The following is a 10,005-nucleotide window of genomic DNA, read 5'->3' on the forward strand; positions in this document are numbered from 1 at the left end:
GTGTCATTGTACCTCACCCCTTCTAAAAGGGAAGAGGAGGAAAAGAAGACCATTTAGACCTGTAAATACAGTGGCCTGCAATAGCGTTCAACCCCTTCAAAGTTTTCACATTTTGATGCCACCTGAGCTTATTTCATGATGCTTTCAAATCAAACTCGACTTGTGGTCTTCACAAACGATTCCAAAGTGATAAAGCTAAAAAAAAAATGGAAAAAATGTGAATAAGTTGGATTAACAGAGAAAAATCAGGTGATTCTCAGTTGCATAAGAATTCAAACCCTTTGCCGAATGAACCTGAAATCACTTCAGGAGCAAATTATTTGTATGAAAGATTACAAAATAAGTATAATAGGTTTCATCTGTATGTAATCAGTGGGTAAACTCAAAACTTAAGCTCCCCCACAAATCTAAGGAGTTTTAAGGTGCAACTCCATAATCAAACCAACAAGGCAAAGATGAAGAACCAAGGAGCTTTCCAAAGAAGTCAAACAAAGTGATGGAGAAGCACCGTTTAGGAGAGGGTTATAGGTAGATTTCAAAGTCACTTATTATCCCTTTGAGTATGGTGAAATCAATCATTAAAGGTGGAGACGTATCATATCACCCAGACTCAACCTTGATCAGGTCGCCCATCCAAACTCAGCAGCCGGTCAAGCACAAAACTGGTCCGGGATGTCACTGTAAATCCAACAACAACAATGTATCGTAACGCTTTGTGGTCAAACAAAACAAAAATTGAACTTGATTGTCAAAATTCAAAATGTTACGTCTGTCACGAGCCAAACACTGCACATTACCGAATCAACACCTTCCTTACTGTCAAGAATGGGAGTGGCAGCATCAGGTGATGGGGTTGCTTTTCATCAACATAAACTGGCAAGTTTATCAGGATAGAAGAGACAATGGATGGTGCAAAGTACAGGAGAATCCTTGATGAAAACCTGCTCGAGTTGGCCATGAATCAGAAACTTGGTAGGAGATTCACATTTCAGCAGGAAAATGATCTGAAGCATAAAGCTAAAACCACATTGGAGTGGCTGAATAAGAAGACAACAAGCCGGGAGGCGGCAATGGGTCGCCGAGCATGGAAAGTAAGAAAAAGAGCAAAATGGATGTCATATAGCGGATCGGGAATCACCTTAAGATTATGCATATCAAATCTCATCCAGTTCCATCTACTGATAACTACTCGGTATCCATTTGAATGAAAAGTACTGAAAATGCGGTTTGAAATCGGAAATCCCCAAAGTTCGAGGGGGTGCTGTGGGTGAACAAAGATCGAAATCGAAAATCCGGCTTGATCGTTTGTGCACAATGTATTCCGAATGATTAGTGTAAATTTTCATGACCATCCAACCATAACCCAAGGAGTAGCATTTCGCACGAAGGCACCTCCACCTCTCGCATGTTATCGATTTTTGCACTAATTGACGTTTGACCCCTGACCTAAGCGAAATCGGTCAATATGTCCTGAGGCAAGGTTGTCGAACTCATTGAGTACCATGAACCTGCAAAGTTTCATTCGTATCGATGCAATCACCTGGTCGCTAGGGGCCTTCAATTTTCGCCAATTTTCGCGCATACCCTAATTGAAGGGGCCGCTGTGGGTAAAGTATTCCATTTTAATTTATTTATTTATTTTTTGTATACCTTGGTCGAGGCTCGTATGAGAGCGAACACACAACTCACAGCAAGGAGGCATGAGACAAGAGGGGCGGGAGTGGAAGGGACAAAACAGTGGGGAACAGACACATTAGGTGAACTGTGGAAGTGAGAGGGATGGGGATGGGACGGGGAACATGGCGAAGAGAAGATGGACATTTCAGGGACTTTCAGGAAGGAAAGCAGGAGAAATGAAGGAAGTGGGCTTGGGTGGATTATCGGGGGTAGAAAAGATCGAGGATTTGGATGGGGGAAGATAAGAGGTGGTGGTGAACAGCTGTTTTGAAAGCCTGGAGGGAAGAATGGGAAAGAATAGAGTGAGGAAGTTTATTCCAAAGGCGGGAAAAAGAGGAATGAAAGAGTGAAGATGAGCAGTGATTCGTGATTTTGGTAGTTTTACCAGAAGGGGTTTGTTGGCGGACCTTGAGCGCCCTGTGGAAATGTAGTGGGGACAAATCGCAGAGAGAGCAGGGGGGCAAGGCTGGAGAGGAGTCGGTAGAAGACAGAAAGACCACCGACCAACCTGCGGTGATTGAGTGAGAGGCCCAAAGACTCAGCTTCATTGAATTTATCACAAAAACTGGAATATATTTGATAGAGCATCACCTGTAGATCATTCGTGCCAAATTTCATAACCATACGTGCGAAAATGGCTTTCGGAATTGATTTCGCGTGAACGGTACTGATTTTGAAGGTTTTTCGGTTGTTGCGAGGGAACCAAAGCGTCCCAAGCAACCATCACAAGTTCCAAAGCACTACGTCATAAGATGTACCAACCACCAGAGGTTGGTCAAAATCGGCCCAAGTTTTTTTACCAATTACGTTGATGAGAAAGGAACAAACATCCAAACAAACAGACAGAATTACTGACAATAAGGGTCACCTATTTCGGCGACCCAACAGATATAAAGGGGTGAAAACATCACCACCTTCACCTGCGGTGGTGGGGGTAACAATATCGGCAAGGCCCAAGAACAGCCAATCAGAAAAGAGCACAACAGCCCCTTTGAGGATCCACAGGATTTGGAGGGACAGATAGTCACACAGATCAAGGGTGTGAATCATTACTTCGGTACGTTCTCAGTGTTGATAAAGAACAACATTACATTGACTGTCGATGCTCATTGAAAATCGGCAGCTCCCACAATGCGTCTGCACAAAAATCCGTGCATTATGTTCATCAAATTTGTGAACTGAATTAGAAATATCTAAAGTTATGTTTAACCATGCACCACATGATGTACTGAAGTCTTCCTGGAACTTATGCAACATTTCCAGGCTGTTACATGGTTTTTTTAAAATAAAAAAAATGACAAATAAATCTCAATTGAAGGAAGATGGATGGTTCACAAAAAACAAATGTAACAGAATCCGTGGATAATCATATTTACAAGGGAATCCTCTCAACTGAAACATTTTACCAAAGTTCAAATAATATTTTATGAGTGAGGAACAATGTCTTTATTCGTTCACACTTTGAGCTGGCAACACCAATTACAAATGCTTAAGGAGGAAATTTCTTCAACAATTTATACAACTCCTAACTGTCAATTGTTCCGACAACTCTTCCTTTACAGCTACACAGCCAGGCACAGACCCTGCACACTTCTGGACGCTCCGTGTCCCGCACGCCAAACGTCATGGGGCCAGTGTCGATGACAAATTCATGATAATTCTCCCACACAGAACACAACTGTATTTTTCTTCTTTTAAAATATTCAGCGGCATTTGTCATAACATCACTGGATATACTCTGCGCTTTGTCAAGGTGATCTTCTCTAACAATAATAACTCCCCGTCATAAACACTTTCCAATTTACCTTTTTGGCAGTTTTCTTATTCATGATATACTTCGAGCACACACAAACTGACGCACATGCATACCCACACACACTGAAACGTTGTGCACAAACTATTTCATCAACACGCTCAGAACATTGACCTTAAACCACCATAAAACATTTCACATTGTTCCACTGCAAAATAGTTTCAGGAAATGATCAAATGTACTTGAGAAGACTCAATTCCACAATCATCCTGAACACACAATTCATCGTGTTTTTACAAATACAAATCAGTGTCATGCATTCAACCATTGGGACCATACTCTGTGCAGAGCGTTGGTGCCGCATAAACAGTCTTCTTGGTTATTGGGCACAATCCTGGATGGGTCGCCACGCCAACACAAGATACCAGCAAACTGGCACTCATTTTGCCGACCTCGGAAGGGTAACAGGCAGAGTCAACCCTTCTTGGTATTAATTCAACAGCAGAGTGGGACTTCAACTCAGGATCCTGTGACCCAAGCTCACCATGCTTACCCATCAAGTCAACACCAGGCTTATACATTTGTCGAACAGCAAAAATGATCCTTAAAAGTTGAAGTCACAATCATACCTTCATGCAGCAGCAAAAAGGGGCCCTTAAACTTGATGTAAAATGATGTTAACCAAAAGGACTTCAAGTCCTCATGTTCTCCTCTGAATCCTGGACACCTCTAGCCAAGGGTCCTTGATCCTGACATAACTCAACAGATGTTCCAAAATTCGAGATCTCACAGCACTAAGAAAACAGTACTGATCAACACCTTTGGACCTGAAAGCACAGTGCAGTGAGTGTCAACCTAATGCAGCACCTCACTTACGTGCCAACAAAGAATCAGCAGGCACCTTTCAGTTGCTCGTGCTCCGATTCAAAATCAGCGGAGCGGCTCTCCAAGCCCCTCGAATGCCCGGATCAAAATATTCAAACCTGGCACGGATTTACCACAATCCAGCTTCCTGAATGCGTCACGAAATCCAGCTTTCCCAGAACGGATTGCCAAAACCTGGTTAGAATACAGATATTACAGCACAAAGCTACCAATATACGACAACTCACTTTCCTTAGGCTTGTGTCACCCAGTTTGGTCAGAGGCAAGGCACATGACTTGAGTGAATGCAGGACCCAGTGAAAGGGTCAGAGAAGTGAATTTGTAACGGTTCCCTTTCCTGCCGCTTCAACTGGCCACCTGCGTCCGCATCACCTCACCTGATGTCACCTTCATCTCCGGTCTCCCACCCCCCCCCTCACCACCGCAAAGTTGCGAGCCCTGCTCACTGCGCCAACTTCTTTGGTGGAATCAGTGGAATCGAACGTCACTCCAATAACACCAGTTTCAGTGAGAGTTGAATCATTTATTTATGTGTACACTGCAAGAAACAAATACACAGATCAACACCAAGATGAGATGCTGTAAACGTCCTTCACTTTGTTCTGTTTTCCAAGCCGATCATCTTTCGAGCAAAATTATTTACATAAAAAAGTAGGAAGGAGGGAGCATGGGTTACACAAAGAACAGTACTTGTTCCTGAAGCTGACTAACATCTTAATGGCCTGTAAAGATGTTTTCAAGCTGAGAACATTCCAGCCTCAAGGAAAAAGGTGGGATGTTCTGAGAAAACACAGCTGCATGCAGTATTTTGTGACCACAGTATTCTCTCGGAAGAGGGATGGGTAACTGACAAAGAAACATTGTGAGACATGGGGCCCATGGTACAATGCTTGACAAGATAGGGACATATTGTGGCAGGCCGTGTATCGGCCGCGAGGCCGACTGCTAGGTGGAGCAGTAGAGTCGGCTGCGCCGAACACGCGGAATTTAGATCGTCACCCCGGATAACTCCGGAGCGACGGGTCCCTTCCAGGACCATGAAATGTCGAGAAATACACCACATGGTACAGGGTTATTTGCCAATCTTCAAAATACCTAGAGACCACACGGCGATCTCACGAGGATTCACACCCTCGACGGAACTCATACGAGTCGAGCCGTTAGCGTGCCCGAAACGTGTGCAACCCGAGCGGATGGTTGCCGAATCCCCTCGGTCCAAATGCACAATTTCAGCAGCAACAGCCTTTCCAATCACCCAACACGCACCATGCTAAACCAATGAAAGAAACACAGAAATGAGCTGAAACATTGAACAGGGGAAATTTATTTACAAAAGGGAAAGGAGAAACACAGAGCAGAATTAAACAGACTTTCAAAGAAATGCAGTCAATTTACATGCAAAAGTCAAATCAAGCAAATGTACAAGCAAAAAGCACTAACACAATACCTACTTTCAGACGGGCCCACCGACAGACACACACACAGATACCCAGAAAGACTTGGACCTGTCCACCTCATGTGGTTAAGGCGAGCCGATTCGAACCAGGCACCAGCGAGAGGCGAGCAGAATCCAGACACCAGCGAGCCGCGATCAGCCTCCAGAGCTCCGCTCAGCGCTCGTCCCAACAACCAAACCTCTCCTCTGTACCTGAACTGTCGAGAAGGTAGGTTTCTCTTTTCGTCCGATCACGCCGCGGTTCTTGTCGAGGAAGGATCTCTTTGCATCCGATCGCGCCGCGGCTCCTGTGGAGGAAGGATGTCTTCTGTTGTCTGATCGCAAGGGTCTCTCGCGGAGGATCTCTTTTCTTTCGATCGTGTCGCAACCTTATTGACCTCATCCAGGGGGGGAGGGCACGCCTCCTCCCTCCCCGCTTTCCCTCACTGTACGGTTTTGGCGAGCAAATTGCGCTCGTCGCCCTGTCATTGGTCATTGCCAAGGCCGTTGATTGGACCGGAGGGGTGTGACGGCCGTCGCTGCGGCCTGCCCCCCAAACAGGCAGAGGAATATTATCCTGCGTGGGGTGTGCTCATTGGACGACTGCCGGGGAACTCGCTCGCATCTTCCTGATTGGGCGAGACCAACGTCAGGTCCTTGCGATCTCCGCCCAAGTACGTGCTGACACGCACGCAGGCCATGGCGTCGGTGTGAGGAAGCAAGGTGAAGGCATGTTGTTGTGGTTATTGTTGATATAAAAATGTAAAAGAAAACCCTGACTGTCAAAATAAATTTGCAGCGCATGAACATTTAATTCCCATTAGACTCGGGACGGGGCCCCAACTGGAAACATACTTAAGGCCCTGTCACACCTTGACGATTTAGCCAGCTTATGCAAAATTTGTCTAAAACGCTGGCACACGTCGAATACGTTATGGGTAAGTTTTGAAAATATTAAGAGCATGCTGAAACACGGTGGCATACGTCGTAGTAGGCTGGCTTTCGTCGTAGTACGCTGAGGTGCTTCACAAATTGTCGCATGCTTGAAATTTTACGATGTGTGCCAGAGTATGACTCACACGTTCCGCTAAACTGGCCATAAGTTGTAGGCACGTTACGCGATCGTTGACACGTCGACACACGTTACTTGTAAGTTACTCATCAGTCGAAACGCGTCGAGGTAATGTTTAGCGTACCCGAAACTTATTTATAACCTATGAGTAACGTGTTGTAGGCACGTTACGCGATTGTTGACACGTCGAGGACGTTATGCGACCGTTGACACATGTCGAGGCACGTTACTTGTAAGTTACTCATAAGTCGAAACACGTCGAGGTAATGATTAGCGTACCCAAAACATATTTCTCACCTATGAGAAACGTGCTTTGAACCTACGTGTGATGTACCTCCAACGCATATTGACGGATGTAGACGCGTTTGATTGACGTCTTCCGGACGACCACAGAACTTACTGAACGTGTTTGTAATTTACAGCTACCGTGTAATGGCATATTGATAGCGTTTAAAAAAAAAAAACACCAATAACTTCCGATATTTCGTCACGTGCCGTTACATCACGCCCGATTCCCTCTTCAGTTTGCTCATGTCTTATTGTTAGTTCCTCCTCTGTGAATATTTTCTGTTTGAGGATATTGTCACATCGACGTCGAAACTTAAAAGCAAATGTCCGAATATATTTAAAAATTCGTGAGAGACTAAAAATAAAAAACAACAACAACAACAACAACAACATCTTCCGATATCTCGTCACGTGCCTTGACGGAGCCAAGGAGAAAAAAAGAAAATGTGCCTTGACGGAGAAAATAAGTTTCGGGTATGCTAAACATTACCTCGACGTGTTTCGACTTATGAGTAACTTTCAAGTAACGTGTGTCGACAATCGCATAACGTGCCTACAACTTATGGCCAGCATAGCGGAACGTGTGAGCCATACGCCGAGTTCGTCGTAAAATTTTCAGCATCCTTAAAATTTCACGACGTACTCGACATACTACGGCGTATAACAGCGTACTTCATCGTATTTTAGCGTGCTCTTCACGAAAACAAAACTTACCAATAACGGATTCGACGTGTGCCAGCATTTTAGACACATTTTTCAGAGGTCGGCATATGCTGGCAAGATCGCCAACGTGTGACTGTCATGTTGACACTTCCCATTCTCGGGCGGTTATGATTTGAATCGCCGAGCGGCAGCCGTTTAATAGGCTACGGCACGTGATCGTCGGCGATACTTGCAGCGTGCTATGCATAAGTTAGACTATATCGTTGGGCATAGGTTGTGAACGCCAACAACAGGCTAATCATTCGTTGGTGTAAGTTATCTATAAGAAAACGAAACGTTCTGTGTTCGTAACTAATATGTTATGCATACGTCAAAATCGTTATGAATGCGCACCAAATCTTTAAAAAAAAAACATAAAAAGTTTGGCGTACGCCAACGTCTTGTATACATTTTTATACGTTTCCATTGCTGGCTAAAACGTCAAGGTTTGACAGGGCCTTTACCGATATAGCTGATCTATGGGGACCTGAATGTTGTGTGCGATGGGTTCCAGATTCATAACAATATATTGGCAAACAACCCCAACTTCCCTGAGCTTTGCAGCTGCGAGCTTTTCAGCCGAACATTCCAACCTGCTCGGTTAATGGGCGAGTGGGTTTTAAAACACAGTTCAATGATTCTTCTTGGTGAATAACACCAGGAATGGTGACACATCGACTTCAGTTAACAACAATGCTTTGCAATAGATGAGTCCTTTACAAGCATTTAAAAGAACACAAGAGGAAATGAGTATCATCAGTTCATTACCTTACATGACAGAAAATGGTTGGTGCAGCACATTATACATTTCACTAGCCTGGTGTTGTCTCAGTGGTTCGGGTGGCTCGGCGGCTTGGGATCCAAGGGTCCTGAGTTCAAGCCCTGTCGGCTGCTGAATCAATACACCAGCGGGTTGATTCAGCCTGTCATCCTTCCTAGGTCGGCAAAATGAGTACCAGTTCCAGTGTGTGAACTGGTAGAGGGGCACTGCATCAGCGACACAGTTGCACTTCAAGAAATGATAGCTTCCCTGGCAGCGAAGCTGCCATAAGTCCACCACCAGACATTTCACAAGACATAATTAATTATTTTTCTTCCACAACCGCACTTGAGGTGTGATATATGTTTCTTTTGTTGGATTGCATGTTTGGATTGACCATGCTTATGGCGTGACATGTTTCTTCAATGTTGTTGGGAATTCGTGCCCGCCGGCGTGCGAGCGGCCGCGTAACTCCAATCGCAACCGTATTGCCCACCGGACGGACAATTCAGTCGTGACCCTCCTGGAACTACCGCCAGGAACCAGTCACGGGTGGGGGTTTAACCTCACCACAGCCCAGTCCGCATTCTACCCGCGTAAAATAGGGTGAATCGTCGAATGTCGATATACCTAAGTACCCGCGCGGGTAACCTGCAGAGGGGCTGCACCGCGCCGCAGGTCGGCCTGGGACACGCACCGCTTAAGCGGTCCGTTCCGTTCTGCAGCGATAACTGAGCGGGTGTTATCGCCGACCTGCAACGGATCCGATTCTCTTTACCGGGTGTTTTAAACCCAACTAATTATTCTGCGATGCAAGATGGCATTTCCAATGGGGAAAAAGACACGACGAACGGGAAATATTCACACAAGCACATTTATTTATACAAGCAACACGTATACAGTCATGCAATATACAAGCGACAAATCGAATGCAAAAGCAATACCACCGACGATAATTATTATTTACAAGCACAGTCACTCACACAGGTTTCAACTTAGGGGACACGGCGCAACAGCATGCATACCAAAAGAAAGAAAACCCCCCTCACACGCAAGGGGGGTAGACGGGATCCGTAGACCTTTATGGTCGTGGGCCGTGGATGACCGAAAAGGCCCACGAGACCGTGCAGGTTACCTGCACCCTCGAGGTGTCTCGGTGGGCAGGTCGCGACGTCTGCTCCCCACGGCAGCTAGCGTGGCCACGCGACGATGGGCGGTAAGCTCTCTCCGGCGCTCCTCGCCAGATGCGCAAGTTCGCACCACACAGCCGGCAGGGCTGCGCCTCCCGTCTGCGTCTCCGAGGCGTAGCCCGGACTCGCCACCGGCCCGCGCCTTCACCAACAGGTCAATCAGCGCCAAGACGAGAGGGCGGGAGAGGGAGCACGACCCGACGTCCATCAAGAGAGAGAGAGAACCTCCGACGACCAAGAGAG

The sequence above is a fragment of the Eptatretus burgeri genome, chromosome 8 (genome assembly GCF_056783735.1).
Source record: "Eptatretus burgeri isolate ZD-2024b chromosome 8, Ebu_testis_v1, whole genome shotgun sequence".
Classification (NCBI taxonomy): Eukaryota; Metazoa; Chordata; class Myxini; order Myxiniformes; family Myxinidae; genus Eptatretus; species Eptatretus burgeri.